Genomic DNA, 17,356 nt, shown 5'->3' with positions numbered 1-17,356 from the left:
TCTGCACAGCCACTCCAGACTGCGATTCCTCCTACCTTGCAGGATAGAATCCACAATTCTCAGTTTGTGTTTTCCCCTTAAGCAGAACCCAAGAAAAAGACTGGGGTGTATGCAGTTTATTAGGGAGGTAATCTCCCAGAGTGGGAGTGAGGTATTTGTGAGAAAGACAGAAAAAGAGAAATCCATTATAAGAGTATGTTATCAAAGTCACTGAAGGCAACACAGCTTCCTCATGCCCCCAGGCTTTTGAGAATCATATAGGATGCTTTGCCCACCTGAGAATTAACTAGAAGTGTTTATCTGTGAGCTCACATCTCCTATTAGTTAGAGAGACCTACACTTCTGGGCTGTTCACACATGCTTGTGGAATGGACTTTTCAGCATCTGTGGCATTGGAGCCACAGGGTGAAAAGCTAAAGTCATGCAGTACATGCTTGAGGTAAGACATTGTCTGCATAATGTGAGTTGAAACCTGCATCATCAGCCATGGCTGAAATCAGAATTGAGGCTAAGAGAATGAGTTGAGTCATCAGAGGTATATGAAACACATTGTCTTCAAGACACACATTGAGCTGGCATTGCCTATATTTCCAGCCTCATATCCTGCCACTTCTCCTTCCCACATGAAAGGCAACTAGGATTAAACTGCATGCAGTTCTAAGAATACATCATTCTATTTCATACTCCATGCTTTTCCACATATCAATCATTTCTCATTCTCAAGCCTACTCATCTTCCAAAGCTCTGTTTTGGTATTTCTGCATAAGCTAATGGAGCCAGGAAGCCCCAAAGGGGGAGCTCCCATGCACTACTACTCACCTTTGCTTGTAGATCCCAGCAGGAAACAGTTTCATTTACACACCCCAGCAGGAGGAAAACAGATTTTCTCCTTGCCCAGCAACAGCCAGCCAGTGAGAAACTGCCATTCAGCCAATGAGAGCCGCCACCATCCTGAACTCCCGCTCTTCTCTAGTGAACTTTGTTCAGAACAGCTCCTCTCAACTTCCTCCTCTTTCCTCTATGAAAGAAAGCTCCTCTCCTTTGTTCTCTGGACTTGCCTATGGTTCATCATAGTTTCCTAGTCCCAAATTGTAATCCCCAAATAAACTCATTTTGTTGGCAACAAAAACAAAAAAACTGGCTATTTTATTTTTAAGGTTGACCCTTTTTATTTAGTACATTAAATATCATAAGGTATGCTTCATGTAACTTTTTATTGAAGTATAATATAGTTTAAAGTGCAAAATCATAAGCACATTTCTTGATGAATTTTCATGAGAGGAACACATTTATTTAGCCACCATGCAGATAAAAAATATAATACTACTAGCAGCCCTCTCTTTGCCCCATCATAAATTACAAACTGCTCCTCAAAGTAACTATCTTGACTTTTATCTCTATATGTTATTTTTGTCTTTTTGTGGATTTTATATAAATGGAATTACACAATTTGTATTCATTTGTCTTATTACTTTCATCCAATATCTTGTTTGTGAGATTTTATCCAAGTACACGTGCATGGCAATTTTTTCTCACTTCTGTATAGTATTCCATTAATATATCACAATTTGTTTTTTTTAATTGATGAGCATTGAGTTATTTTAAGCTTTAGGATATTATGAAGAAAGCTTTATGACTAATACTGTATATGACTTTTGATATAAATATGCATGTATTTCTATTGGGTATATACATAAGAATGCTTCCTGTTTTAAAGGTAACTTGGTCTGAAATTAGTATAGCTAAGCTAGGCTTCTTTTGCTTAGTGTTCTCATGGTTTACATTCTTTTGCATTCTATTACTTTCAATCTTTCTTATCCTTGTATTTAAGTTTTCTCTTTTAATATCAGCATTTACTTGGGTTTAAATTTGTGCTTCACCAGATACAGGCTTTGAATTTGCAAAAGGGAGGCCTGCCTGGGCTAGTGTTGTGGATGGGTAATTCTTTCTAACTCTGAGGTTCAGTATTAGGGAGCCCTTCTGCCAGAAGTCACATTCTCTAGTGGGACCAATAACTTTATCAGTGATAAGGGTGCACCTTGAGTTGCCAGGTAAATACATCATGCTCAGTGAATTTTGAATTTCAGTTATAAAACAAATAATGTTTTAGTATAAGTATGTTCCAAATATTGCATGGGACATATTTATACTAAAGCATTATTTGTTGTTTATCTGAAATTCAAATTTAAGTGGGTGTCCTGTATTTTTACTTGATAAATCTGACAACCTTAGGTATTCAGTCTGATAATCAAATGTCAGTATTTTGTTCATAACAAACTATTGTAATTATTGATATATTTAGGTTAATAGCTACCATCTTACTACTTTTCAACATTTGCACCACTCATAAATTTCTGTTTTTCTCCTTACTTGATTTTGATTAATAAAGTATTATTCTTATTATTTCATAATAAAATTACCAATCTATTAGCCTCATAGTTACATATTATTTTACTATTCTCTTAGCGTTACTAGAGATTATAATATGTATCCTGATTTATTACATTTTAGAGAAATTAGTATATATATATGATATCCCAGGTAATGTCAGAAATATAGACTCTCTTAGCTCTGAACTTTTGTGATTTAGTTGGAATGCATTATGTCTACATATATGTTAAACTCCACAATATACCGTGATTATTTTGTACAATTAATATTACTTTATACTTACCCACAAATCTTTTCCATTTATCTTCATTATTTTATGCATTTCAGCGTTTCCATCTGGGTCAATTTACCTTTTGCTTAAGTACTCTTTTTTTTTTAACATCTTTATTGGAGTATAATTGCTTTACAATGGTGTGTTAGTTTCTGCTTTACAACAAAATGAATCAGTTATATATATACATATGTTCCCATATCTCTTCCCTCTTGCATCTCCCTCCCTCCCACCCTCCCTATCCCACCCTTTCAGGTGGTCACAAAGCACTGAGCTGATCTCCCTGTGTTATGCGGCTGCTTCCCACTAGCTATCGATTTTACATTTGGTAGTGTATATATGTCCATGCCTCTCTCTCATTTTGTCACAGCTTACCATTCCCCCTCCCCATATCCTCAAGTCCATTCTCTAGTAGGTCTGTGTCTTTATTCCTGTCTTACCCCTAGGTTCTTCATGACATTTTTTTTCTTAAATTCCATATATATGTGTTAGCATACGGTATTTGTCTCTCTCTTTCTGACTTACTTCACTCTGTATGACAGACTCTAGGTCTATCCACCTCATTACAAATAGCTCAATTTCATTTCTTTTGATGGCTGAGTAATATTCCATTGTATATATGTGCCACATCTTCTTTATCCGTTCATCCGATGATGGACACTTAGGCTGTTTCTTACTCCGGGCTATTGTAAATAGAGCTGCAACGAACATTTTGGTACATGACTCTTTTTTTTTTTTTCTTCTGGGAATTTAACATCTTTATTGGGGTATAATTGCTTTACAATGGTGTGCTAGTTTCTGCTTTATAACAAAGTGAATCAGTTATATATATACATATGTTCCCATATCTCTTCCCTCTTGCATCTCCCTCCCTCCCACCCTCCCTATCTCACCCCTCTAGGCAGTCACAAAGCACCGAGCTGATCTCCCTGTGCTATGCGGCTGCTTCCCACTAGCTATCTACCTTACGTTTGGTAGTTTATATATGTCCATGCCTCTCTCTCGCTTTGTCACACCTCACCCTTCCCCCTCCCCATACCCTCAAGTCCGTTCTCTAGTAGGTCTGTGTCTTTATTCCTGTCTTACCCCTAGGTTCTTCATGACATTTTTTTTCTTAAATTCCATATATATGTGTTAGCATACGGTATTTTTCTATCTCTTTCTGACTTACTTCACTCTGTATGACAGACTCTAGGTCTATCCACCTCATTACAAATAGTTCAATTTCGTTTCTTTTTATGGCTGAATAATATTCCATTGTATATATGTGCTACATCTTCTTTACCCATTCATCTGATGATGGGCACTTAGTTTGTTTCCATCTCCGGGCTATTGTAAATAGAGCTGCAATGAACATTTTCTACATGACTGTTTTTGAATTATGGTTTTCTCAGGGTATACGCCCAGTAGTGGGATTGCTGGGTCATATGGTAGTTCTATTTGTAGTTTTTTAAGGAACCTCCATACTGTTCTCCACAGTAGCTGTATCAATTTACATTCCCACCAGCAGTGCAAGAGGGTTCCCTTTTCTCCACACCCTCTCCAGCATTTATTGTTTCTAGATTTTTTGATGATGGCCATTCTGACTGGTGTGACATGATACCTCATTGTAGTTTTGATTTGCATTTCTCTAATGATTAGTGATGTTGAGCATTCTCTCATGTGTTTGTTGGCAGTCTGTATATCTTCTTTGGAGAAATGTCTATTTAGGTCTTCTGTCCATTTTTGGATTCGGTTGTTTGTTTTTTTGTTATTAAGTTGCATGAGCTGCTTATAAATTTTGGAGATTAATCCTTTGTCAGTTGCTTCATTTGCAAATATTTTCTCCCATTCTGAGTGTTGTCTTTTGGTCTTGTTTATGGTTTCGTTTGCTGTGCAAAAGCTTTGAAGTTTCATTAGGTCCCATTTGTTTGTTTTTATTTCCATTTCTCTAGGAGGTGGGTCAAAAAGGATATTGCTGTGATTTATGTCATAGAGTGTCCTGCCTATGTTTTCCTCTAAGAGTTTGATAGTTTCTGGACTCACATTTAGGTCTTTAATCCACTTTTAGCTTATTTTTGTATATGGTGTTAGGGAGTGATCTAATCTCATAATTTTCCATGTACCTGTCCAGTTTTCCCAGCACCACTTATTGAAGAGGCTGTTCTTTCTCCACTGTACATTCCTGCCACCTTTATCAAAGATAAGGTGACCATATGTGTGTGGGTTTATCTCTGGGCTCTCTATCCTGTTCCATTGATCTATCTTTCTGTTTTTGTGCCAGTACCATACTGTCTTGATTACTGTAGCTTTGTAGTATAGTCTGAAGTCAGGGAAACTGATTCCTCCAGCCCCGTTTTTCGTTCTCAAGATTGCTTTGACTATTCGGGGTCTTTTTTGTTTCCAAACAAATTGTGAAATTTTTTGTTCTAGTTCTGTGAAAAATGCCAGTCGTAGTTTGATAGGGATTGCATTGAATCTGTAGATTGCTTTGGGTAGTAGAGTCATTTTCACAATGTTGATTCTTCCAATCCAAGAACATGGTATATCTCTCCATCTATTTGTATCATTTTAAATTTCTTTCATCAGTGTCTTATAATTTTCTGCATACAGGTCTTTTGTCTCCTTAGGTAGGTTTATTCCTAGATATTTTATTCATTTTGTTGCAATGGTAAATGGGAGTGTTTTCTTGATTTCACTTTCAGATTTTTCATCATTAGTGTATAGGAATGTCAGAGATTACTGTGCATTAATTTTGTATCCTGCTCTACTTTACCAAATTCATTGATCAGCTCTAGTAGTTTTCTGGTAACATCTTTAGGATTCTCTATGTATAGTATCATGTCATCTGCAACACGTTCTCTCTCAGAAATGAAATACACCATGACTGTCTTCACTCTGCAAACACCACATAGGACTTGCACCACTTGATTGACTCAGTCTTTACGAAGGCAGCTCACACCAAACCTTGTGGATGGGAAACTCTGGGGCTTCCCATGAGGTTTGGGGTCATGTTCTCTTCCCCCTCTTGCTAGGGCGGGTCATCGGATGACCTCCTACCATGCAATGGAGACCTCAAGGCTTCTTACGAGCAAGCTCACTTTTCTTCACAGAGGCATTCCTAGAAGTGACTTAAAGATGTGAAACATGAGTGTTTTTCAGGCAACCTTGAGTCCTCCATTGTCTAGATTTGAAATGGGGAAATACAACCTTTTGCAGTCTTACTATTTGCCCAGTGGATCTCACTGCACCTTTTCTGATCTTTTCTGACCAGCTAGAGCAACCACTTTGAGCACGCTTCACCCTTCCACGATGACACTTTTTGCCGCGGTGTGCTCTGCGCGTGGTGCATTTCATAACCGTCTGAATGCGCTCGGTAAGTGTAGGTGTCTTTGGAGGTTCCAAAGGCATAGCAATTCTCAGCATATATCTCTGCTTACTTTTGGGTGGGACCCCTAGCCATGTTTCTGCTTCAATTAATGGACGTCGTGCATGAGCTCCCCAAGTGAATGGGAAGCCCGCGGGTTTCTTGCAGTGTGGCTCATGTATCCTCAGTTTGCCAGACCCAAATTAAAAGAAAGCCTCCCTACAAACGACTTCCTGAGTTTGTATGAAAGCTGCAGAATGCTAGCCATCGTAAGGAGAAACCCAATCCTGGCTCCTCCAACTGCACAGAAAGGATTGCACCGAGAGGAGTTTTTCCCTTCATGGTGCTCACGAGGCTTTTGGGATACAGTGTACCACCGCAAAGAAGGTCACAGACGAGACTGCTGTGCCATGAGAGGCATACTAGAGCTAAAGCAGTCCTGTGACCTAGCCTTCCAGCAAACGGAGGCACCCCTCTCTCTGGTGATCGGGAAAGGTCCACCATCCTTCGAAACAAAAGGTCACTTTGGATGGTATTGTAGCTGCAGATTGCAGTGGGATGAGCCCATAGGAATGAATGGCAAGCACCTGGATTCTTTTGGGAAAACTCGGTGTTCCTGATAGAGGCTTTTGGGGAATGAAGACAAATGGGCAACGTGTTTTTCAGGCAGCAGGAGCAGTAAACCAAGGCGCTTTCGAATTCCCAACTTGATCCCGTAGTGCACTTACCAGCACTCTCTCACTGATGTACTGGGGACTTTGGGAACACACAGGGCCCTTCCAAGATGGCACAATGGACTCCGGAGTTCAGCATGTGAACCATAGCATTGCCCTATAATGACACAGTCAGGCTTAGGGGACTTCGGAAGGTCCAAATGCCTCAAATTCTTTCCGGGAGTTGGGTTCTTTCTTCTAGCTGGGCCGAAAGACTACCTTCCCTTCATGGTAGAGATACCGAAGGTATAAACACCCAGGATGTACCTTATTCACTGGCATTATTTCAGTGCAACACAGGCGGTGGCACAAAGGAGTGCCACGTGAACATAAGACTGGCTAGAATTGCTTCCCCGAGCCTGCTGTAAAGCTCTAGAAAGCAAGCTGTGCATGCAAGAAAACAGTTCATTACCTTTCTACCTGCATAGATAGAGGTGATACCATCAGTCGGGTTCCCGTTCTGTTACTTGAAAGCCACACTAGGGAATCACAGGACAGACGTTCTCTCTGGGAAATGATTTCATACACGACTGTCATTAGCCTATAAAAAGCATACAGGAGTTACAGCACTGGATGGACTCAGTGTTTCTTGAGCAGGCTGCACCCAAAGGTCTGCTGATGGGAAACTCTGCGGCTTCCCTGCAGGCTTGTGGTCACCTTCTCTTCGCACTCTAGGTAGGGAGGCGCATCAGAGGAGCCCTCAAGAAGCACTGGAGACTTCATGGCTTCTTCCCAGGAAACTCACTCTTCTTCACTGAGGCATTCCTGGAGGTGAATAAAAGCTGTGCAACAGGAATGTTTTTCAAGCAGCCTTGGTGCCTCCACTATCTAGTTTTGGAATGGGTATTACTGCCTTTCCCTGGCTCACCTTGTGCCTAGTGGATCACACTGCACATTTTCATCCCTTTTCTGACCAGCTACTGGAGACACTGTGGACAAACTTCACCCTTCCCCGATGACACTTTTGGAGCAGCATTCTCTCAGTGTGGTGCATTGCATAATCATCTAAGTGCCCGCATTAGACCTAGGTGTGTTGGAAGTTCCACGGCCTAGCATGGCTCCGAGTATATCTCTGCTCACTTTTGTGTTGGACCCGTAGCCAGGTTTCCGCTTCCACCAGAGAGATGTCAGGCATGAGGTTCGCAACTGAATTGGAAGCCCCGTGGCTTTTTGCCGTGCAGCTCAGCTCTCCGCCCTTGAAAGAAAGCCTCCTAGATCCGTCTTCCTGAGGTTGTTTGAAGGGTGAGAAACGCTACCCATCCAAAGTAGAAAGCCACTCCTTGTTCTTCAAACTGCAGAGAGAGGGTTGTTCCCAGAGCTGCTTGTCCCTCGATGGTGCTCAGCACACTTCTGGTATACAGCACGCTTCTGGTATCCAGTGAAAGACATGATAGACGAGAGGTCCTAGGCCACGTGAGGCATACTAGAGCTAAAGCAGTCCATTGACTAAGGCTTCCAGGACACTGGTGCACCCCCAATTTGGGAGATGGGAAAAAGTGCACCTTACCCCGAGACCAGAGGTTAGGTACTCTTGGAATTTACCTACGGAATGCTGTGGGATGGGCTCGCGGTAAAGAATCGCCACCACCTGGTTTCGTTCCGGAACACTCACTGTCCCTCACAAAGGAATTTGTGGAGTGAAGCCGAATGGGCAGTGTGTTTTTCAGCCAGCTTTGAAGCAGCAACCAAGTCACTTCCTAAGAGAGGAAAAGCGGCTTTTCCCGACATTTTCTAATTACCACCTTGACCCCACAGCGCCATTACCAGCACTCTCTGACTTATTCCTGGAGACTTTGGGACACACTGGGCCTTTCCATAATGACACATTGGACATCTGACTATTGCATGCGGGACAGAGCATCACCATGTAATCACCTAGCCAGGCCTAGGGTACTTAGGCACGCCAAATTCTTCCCACTGTTACCGGTATTTCTGTACCTTTTCTTACGCTGGGCCAGAAGTCTACTTCCCCTACCTTGTGGACATACAACAGGAATGAGTACCCGTGATGTATCTTAGTCTCAGGGAATGTGTCAGTTCAACTCCTTGGCCTTTACCAAGGTAGAGCCGCGCTGAAAGTGACTGTCCACTACTGTGTCCCCTGGGCTGTTATAAAGCTGTAGAAAAAGAGGTACGCCAAGAAGGGACACACTTCAGCTCCCTTCCCTCTTCGTAGAAAGAGTTGAGGCCTACTTTCTCTTTCACTTTTTGTTACTTAGAAGACACACTAGGGACTCACGGGACACACGTTCTCTCTCGGAAATGAAATTCAACGCAAGTGTCTTCAGCCTGCAAATACCATATAGGACTTGCACCCCTTGATCTACTCAGTCTTTACGGAGGCGGCTCACACCACACTTTGCAGATGGGAACCTCTGGGGTTTCCCATGAGGCTTGGGGTCACGTTCTCTTCCCCCTCTTGCTAGGGAGGGTCGTCGGATGACCTCCTACCATGCAATGGAGACCTCAAGGCTTCTTACGAGCAAGCTCACTTTTCTTCACAGAGGCATTCCTAGAAGTGACTTAAAGATGTGAAACATGAATGTTTTTCAGGCAGCCTTGAGGCCTCCACTCTCTAGATTTGAAATGTGGAAACACAGCCCTTTGCAGTCTAGAACTAAAGCACTCCATTGACTCAGGCTTCATGGAAACAGCTGCACACCAAACTTTGCTGATTAGAAAACCTGGACCTTACCTTGAGGGTAGAGGTCAAGTTTAGTTTGCCCATTAACTAAAGTGTGCTTTGGGAGGAGCTAGTAGGAAGGAATTGAGACCACCCTGTCTCTTTTTTCTTTTTTTTTTGCCTTACAATGGTGTGTTAGTTTCTGCTTTATAACAAAGTGAATCAGTTATACATATACATATGATCCCATATCTCTTCCCTCTTTCATCTCCCTCCCTCCCACCCTCCCTATCCCACTCCTCCAGGCGGTCACAAAGTGCTGCTCTGATCTCCCTGTGCTATGCGGCTGCTTCCCACTAGCTATCTACCTTATGTTTGGTAGTGTATATATGTCCATGCCTCTCTCTCATTTTGTCACAGCTTACCATTCCCCCTCCCCATATCCTCAAGTCCATTCTCTAGTAGGTCTGTGTCTTTATTCCTGTCTTACCCCTAGGTTCTTCATGACATTGTTTTTCTTAAATTCCATATATATGTGTTAGCATACGGTATTTGTCTTTCTCTTTCTGACTTACTTTACTCTGTATGACAGACTCTAGGTCCATCCACCTCATTACAAATAACTAAATTTTGTTTCTTTTTATGGCTAAGTGATATTCTGTTGTATATATGTGCCTCATCTTCTTTATCCATTCACCTGTTGATGGACACTTAGGTTGCTTCCATGTCATGGCTGTTGTAAATAGAGCTGAAATGAATATTTTGGTACATGATTCTTTTTGAATTATGGTTTTCTCAGGGTATACGCCCAGTAGTGGGATTGCTGGGTCATATGGTAGTTCTATTTGTAGTTTTTTTAGGAACCTCCATACTGTTCTCCATAGTGGCTGTATCAATTTACATTCCCACCAACAGTGCAAGAGGGTTCCCTTTTCTCCACACCCTCTCCAGCATTTATTGTTTCTAGATTTTTTGATGATGGCCATTCTGACTGGTGTGACATGATATCTCATTGTAGTTTTGATTTGCATTTCTCTAATGATTAATGATGTTGAGCATTCTTTCATATGTTTGTTGGCAGTCTGTATAAAATGTCTATTTATGTCTTCTGCCCATTCAGGATTGTGTTGTTTGTTATTTTGTTATTGAGCTGCATGAGCTGCTTGTAAATTTTGGAGATTAATCCTTTGTCAGTTGCTTCATTTGCAAATATTTTCTCCCATTCTGAGTGTTGTCTTTTGGTCTTGTTTATGGTTTCGTTTGCTGTGCAAAAGCTTTGAAGTTTCATTAAGTCCCATTTGTTTATTTTTGTTTTTATTTCCATTTCTCTAGGAGGTGGGTCAAAAAGGATCTTGCTGTGATTTATGTTATAGAGGTTCTGCCTATGTTTTCCTCTAAGAGTCTGATAGTGTCTGGCCTTACATTTAGGTCTTTAATCCATTTTGAGTTTATTTTTGTGTATGGTGTTAGGGAGTGTTCTAATTTCATTCTTTTACATGTGCCTGTCCAGTTTTCCCAGCACCACTTATTGAAAAGGCTGTCTTTTCTCCACTGTATATTCTTGCCTCCTTTATCAAAGATAAGGTGACCATATGTGCATGGGTTTATCTCTGGGTTCATATGCTGAAAGCCCAGTCTTTAAGAAACTTTGTTCCTCTGGTGTGTAGGACTCATATTCACTTTCCGTATGGGAAAGAAAACTTCACCTGGATTTGAAAGGCCTTCACAATAGATATGCTGTTGGAACACAGAGCTTTGCTTAGCTTTCAAAATACCTCCCCAAAGAGCAGTCTCACAGGTCTCTTACACACACAGTGATACTCCCTTCTTCGCACTTCAAGGACGCCTTCCACCGAGTGAAAAGACTCAGCGTGGAGTCGTTTTTTCTTAAGTATGGCAAGAAATAATGGGCCACATTCCTCACATGAGAAACATGCTTAACGATGCCGTCCTCATGTCTTTGCCTTCTAATAGATTTGGGCGCGCCTGGTTTAGCTCCACAGAGCATGGAAAATACAAAGGCTAGATTAACATGTCTTGGGAGCCAATCACTACATACGGCACACAAAAGGGATAAATTCCCTTCCCAGAAGGAGCACTGTTAGAGAAAATTTGTGCTGGTGTGAACGATCGCCTGCTGACTAAGGGGATACTTTTCCTTGTATACGTTTAGGGAGGACTTTGCTACTGTTACAGAGTCCAAGCTCGCGTTGCTCGCCGCACAACATGCCAATAAATTGTAGACGAGGCGTTGAGGCCAGGAATACGACTTTATTCAGAAAGCTGGCAGAGTGAGAAGCTTGCAGACTAATGTCTCAAAGTAACCATCTTGTCAGGGTTTGGATTCCAGTTTTTATTATAGCCCAGAGAGTGGGAGGAAATGAGGAAGTAAAGTAAAATGGCCTTAAGTTTTGCAAATATCCCCTGGAATGGCCAGCCTCGGGGAGGGGATGTGTTAATTTCTTTCTTGTAGCCATCCACAGGTGGACAGGGTCTGGATGTTTCCCTGAACATAGGCACTTTGGTTTAACATTCAGGCAGAGGGGCAGGGTTCCGCAAGACAGGCTATTATGTATAAACAGTGTCTTTTTAGTGAACAACAGCAGTGGGAAGTAAATCTTAAAGTAAAATAAACAGATCCTACATGTAGTCAGATTTGGCTCTTCCCTGTTACACTACTATTCTCCATGAGGGATGTGTTCTTGAAGAAAGCCTCAACATCACCTACCCCAACTCTAGTGGTTCTAGTCTGTGAAGCAAACCCCTCCCTGCTTCAGGCACTTCGGTTAAGTTCCAGGCATGGAAACCACCCTGTGCTCTCACCCAGCTTGTGAGCAACACAACCATTTCCTAAATGGGAGCCCAGCCTTTCCATGCAGTAGGGCAGGCCATTCCCTCCTATTTGGCTGTGGAACACAGAGCCTCCATCCAGCATTCCACTCGACGTGAGAACTCTTATTTGTTCATGGCTCTCTCACACTGCATGAGGTACTCTAAATCCTCTGTCAATATCCCATTCCCTGAGAGCATCAGGGAGGTGACTCGTCCAGCATAGAAGAAACATGTACTTTTTCCTTATGGGAAAGAAGTCTTAGCCTGTACTTGAAATGCTTTCAATCTGCTTCACCTTTACAACTCAGAGCTTAACGTCCCTGGAAAGTACATGTAGAAACAGCAGTATGACAGAGCTCTAAAACAAGATACCACAAGCTTCACCCTTCATGTACCTACCTCTTCCACTCAGTGAAAGAACAGATTCCATCCTTGTCCTATCTTATGTGAATAAACAACTGGTTAAATTTCGTAGGTGAGAAACATGTTTCAATGGGCCCTCTCAAAGGCTTCGCCACCCAATTCCATGGAGTACCTTCGGCATAAGATCACCATCACATAAGAACGGCCAAAGCTAGGTTTAAAATTTTGCCGTACACATTGCTACTGACTATGGTTCACACACCAGTCCTCCTTTCCCTTCACAGAGAGAACCCTGTTAGAAACCTCGTGTGCCAGTTACTTTGTGGCAAAGAGATCTGATGGCAAAGGGGAAACTCGTCATTTTGTACGGGTTACTGGGTACATTGCTTGGATTCACTCGTGTGTACCTGTTTGGAAGAGTGACGCAGAGGCACCTGTACAAACACTCGTGTTACTAGCCTAAGAAATAAAACCTTAGGGGTTTCAGAGGGTGAAGTCCAGGGCATTGCAACTTTGCTGTAGAGAAAAGTGCTCCCATGTAGCTTGTGAGATACATGTGTTTCCTAAATGGGAAACAAGCCTTCCCATACACTCTGAGAGGCTTTACTAATCTTGAGCTTTGGCACACAGTAGCTTTCCATGAACTGTCAGAAAGATTCCTTTTGCATGTCCCTCCCCCATTACCCTAGATACTCCTAACCCCTTGGGACAAGTTCCCCAGCTGCACGAACAATCAGTCCCTAGAAACCCACATCCCTCTACCTTGCAAGAAGCACATACATTTGCTGTTGGGGAAGGAAGTCTCATCGTTAGCTGAAAGACCAGGAATCCCTTTCACCTTTAGAAGACAGGGGCTAACCTACCATCAGGACCCTCTGGAAAGAGCAATATGCCAGAGCTCCTCAACAATATACCCCATGCTGCCACTTCCAGCACATCTTCCCTTGAGTGAAATCAGGCCGTAAGAGTCGTTTCCTGAGGTAAGCAACAACGGTGTCCATTATCTATCTTGAAACATGTTTAACCATGCCATTGCAAAGGCTTTCCCTTCGAGTTGAAGGGAGCACACCTCGTTTAACTCATCACCACATGGGATGGTTCATGCTTGATTTACAGGTTAATGGACAGGTCATGCTACCTCTATATAGATGACACTCAAGTGAGAACTTCCTGTCACACAAAGAACACTGTTTGAAAGGCTCTGCGCTGGTGACTTGTTAAAAAGATCTTCTGGTGCATGTGGACAATCTTCATGGTATACAGGTGACAGAGGCCTGATTGCTTCCATTCTCATGTGGTTGTTTCTCCAACAGGTTTCAAAGCAGCCTATGCCAGCCCTAGTGGTACTAGTCTGTGAAATGGTTATTGGGCCACTTAGAGTGCTCAGGTTGAAGACAGGGAGACATTCCAGACAGGGAAACAATCCCATGCCTAAAAGTTGTCTCATCCCAGCTTGTGAGAAACAGAACCATTTTCTAAACGTGATACTAGACTTTCCATGTCCTCTGATAAGGCTTCACTTCTCTCCATCCTCCAACCCGGAGAGAGCTCCACAGAGCTACTGGTAGTATATACAATGGTAAGGGTGTGGGTCTCTCCCCCATTTAATGAGCTCCTTCACCTCTTTGGTATGTGACAAGTTCCATGCCCTGAAAGCCCAATCTCTTTGAAACTTTGTTCCTCTGGCTTGTAGGACACACATACATTTTCTCTATGTGAAAAAAAGCCTTAACCTGTACTTGAAAGGCTTTCACATCCAATTCACCTTTCAAACACAGAGCTTCACTTGGCTTTCAAATACCTCTACAAAATGCAGTATCAGAGATCTCTTAAAGATACTGTAATATTTCCTGCTTCACACTTCATGGACACCTTCCACTTAGTGAATGGACATACTGTGGAGTAGTTTTTTTCTTATGTACCATAAGAAACATTCCTTACAGGAGACGGATGCTTAGCAATACCATCTACAAATCTTTAACTTCCAGTGGTTGTTGGCTCACGTTATTTAGCTCAACAGCACACTGGTAGTACAAGTGTCAGATTTACAGCTTTTGGGATCAAATCACTTCATACATCATAGAAAATGTTTAAATTCCCTTCACAAAAGGAACACTATTAGAGAAACTTTGTGTTTGTGGTATGTTGAAAGATCTTCTGCTGACTAACGGGAAACTATTGTATACATTTTTTTTTTGATGTGGACCATTTTTAGTCTTTATTGAATTTGTTACAATATTGCTTCTGTTTTTTATGTTTTGGGTTTTGGGCTGTGAGGCATGTGAGATCTTAGCTCTCCATCCAGGGATTGAATCTGTACCCCCTGCATTGTAAGACAAAGTCTTAACCACCGGACTGCCAGGGAAGTCCCTCGTTGTATACATTTTAATGAGGACTTTGCTACTACTATCCGTTAGCGACTGATTCTTGAAAAAAGACTCAACGTAGCTTACCCCAACTCTAGTGGTACTAGTCTGTGAAGTAACCCACGACCTGCTTCAGGTCCTTGGGTTAAGTCCCAGACATGGAAACAACCCTGTGCTCTCATCCATCTTGTGATAAACACTTTCATTTCCTAAAAGGGAAACCAGCCTTTCCATGCACTCTAACAGGCCATTCCCTCCTATTTGGCCGTTGAACACAGAGCAACCATCCATCATTCCAATTGACGTGGGAAAGCTTTTTTTCCCAAAGCCTTCTCAGTTGGAAGGTGAGCTCTTCTTGCCTGGAAGTCTGTTTCTTTTGTATTTCTTGATAACATTTTCACATAAGAGACCCTTAAAAGGTCATTGGATTTAATTACAAATACTATGATTTACTATATTAGAGGACCATATTAGAAGTCAATATTCTAAAAACTTACTGCCCCCACCTAAACTTATTTTAGGAACGCTTTTTTAGCTCTTCAAAAGTAACAACCCCAACTTCCTATACATAAACAGAGAGACTATACAACTATAATCAAGATGATTCCTAGGCAGGTAATGGCAGAGGAACTTTTATCATATTAACTGTTCCACAGATTGTTTAACTTAAAAAGAAAAAAAAAGGGCTTCCCTGGTGGCGCAGTGGTTGGGAGTCCACCTGCCGATGCAGGGGACACGGGTTCGTGCCCTGGTCCGGGAGGATCCCACATGCCGCGGAGCGCCTGGGCCCGTGGTCCATGGCCGCTGAGCCTGCGCGTCCGGAGCCTGTGCTCCGCAACGGGAGGGGCTGCGACAGTGAGAGGCCCGCATACCACAAAAAAAAAAAAAAAAAAAAAAGTCTATTTAAAGGCACTGAAGAACAAACAAAAGGAGTCAAGAACTGGACAGGATTTGATCACTGAAAGATCTCACTGGGTGCTATCCGCATGTATAATGACTTTTCCCCTGAGGACACACCCTAGTCAGAAAACTGCAATATCATTGATTTGAGGTGTGAGAGAATGCAGTTTAGGGCTGTTAGAGTAGTTATAAATTAAGAAGGGAAATCCCAAGAAGGAGGGAGTCAAAGAGGAGAAACTCCCAAATCTGTGTGTAAGTCCTCAGCTGATCTCTGAGATGCATATAAGCAGCGGAAACTCCAAGAAGCCCCGTGGAAAGCAAGAGCTGGAAGTCTGAAAACAGAGCAGGGATCTCTTCTCCTTAACAGAAGGGATCAAAATTTGGGATTTCAGTCCTGCCAAGTTAAAAGTGTTTGGCAAACACTTTGAGCTTTCTACAGACCTGGACTAGAAGAAACACAAGCCTCCACATGTTCAAGATGCTCAGCCAGTAATTTAACTGCCTTCCACTATTATTAGAATGAAGATAGTCTTCCAGGTTAATGATGGGCACTTATTATACTTAAAAATATTATTCAGTTCTATTACTTCAAGAAGACTTATAAAGCGTGAAAAGAATCTAAAAAAGAATGAATATATGTATAACTGAATCATTTTTCTGTACATCTGAAACTAACACACATGGTAAATCAAGTATACACCAATACAATTTAAAAAAAAAAAAAAGAAGACTTACAAAGCATAGAATTGGTAGGTGGTAGACAGGGTAAAATGGCTACTAGCACAGAGTGAATGAAAGAAAAAAGCCACTGGCACCCAGTCTAGAGTAAGAGGATGTGTTAAACAGACATAATAAGTTATAAAATATTATAAAACATGAATTTATTTACAAACAAAATGAAACTATAATATTTGAACAAACTTTTTAAAAAGGCCTATCTTTCATTCTTATAAAGAACAGGATTACTTAAAAATCAGTTTTAAATGACATGAACCACAACATAATTTTAGAAGTAAAAAACATTTTACAGAATGGTATCTGACAAAAACAAAACTTAAAAGCATCTAGAATATATATTGATAGATTTTTTTAAAAGATCAAACTTTTCCAGCCAAATTGTTTTGAAAAATTCCGAAGTATGCCATGTTTAACCAACAGTTTGCTTCCAAATAGGAGTCTCCTTGGAGAAACTAAGTATCAATTTTCAAACAACTATGCTCCCCCATTTGGTTGCTGGAATCATTCCGATTAAAACACAGATCTTTACTTCAGTGTAAATTAATATGGCTAAAGACGCCAATCCTGAGTTTTCTTTTTTCTCCATTAAATTCACTAGTACACATACATATCACTTTGAAGCACCATCAAAAAGAGAAATGGAAGACACGATAGCAGATGGAAGATTATCTGCCTCTGGAAGAGCCAAAATTAACGTAGACTTCATTTTCCTGATCTATAAAGGAGTATAACCACATCCTCCATGATTATTTCTCTTTCTAAAATGCTACATATTTGAAGGCAGACTTTGTGCCCTTCCTCCTGTCCCCTACA

The sequence above is a fragment of the Monodon monoceros genome, unplaced genomic scaffold, assembly GCF_005190385.1.
Source record: "Monodon monoceros isolate NGI ecotype Baffin Bay Population unplaced genomic scaffold, NGI_Narwhal_1 Super_Scaffold_6, whole genome shotgun sequence".
Taxonomy (NCBI): Eukaryota; Metazoa; Chordata; class Mammalia; order Artiodactyla; family Monodontidae; genus Monodon; species Monodon monoceros.
The sequence above is the reverse complement of the archived record's forward strand: the minus strand, read 5'-3'. Positions refer to the sequence as shown.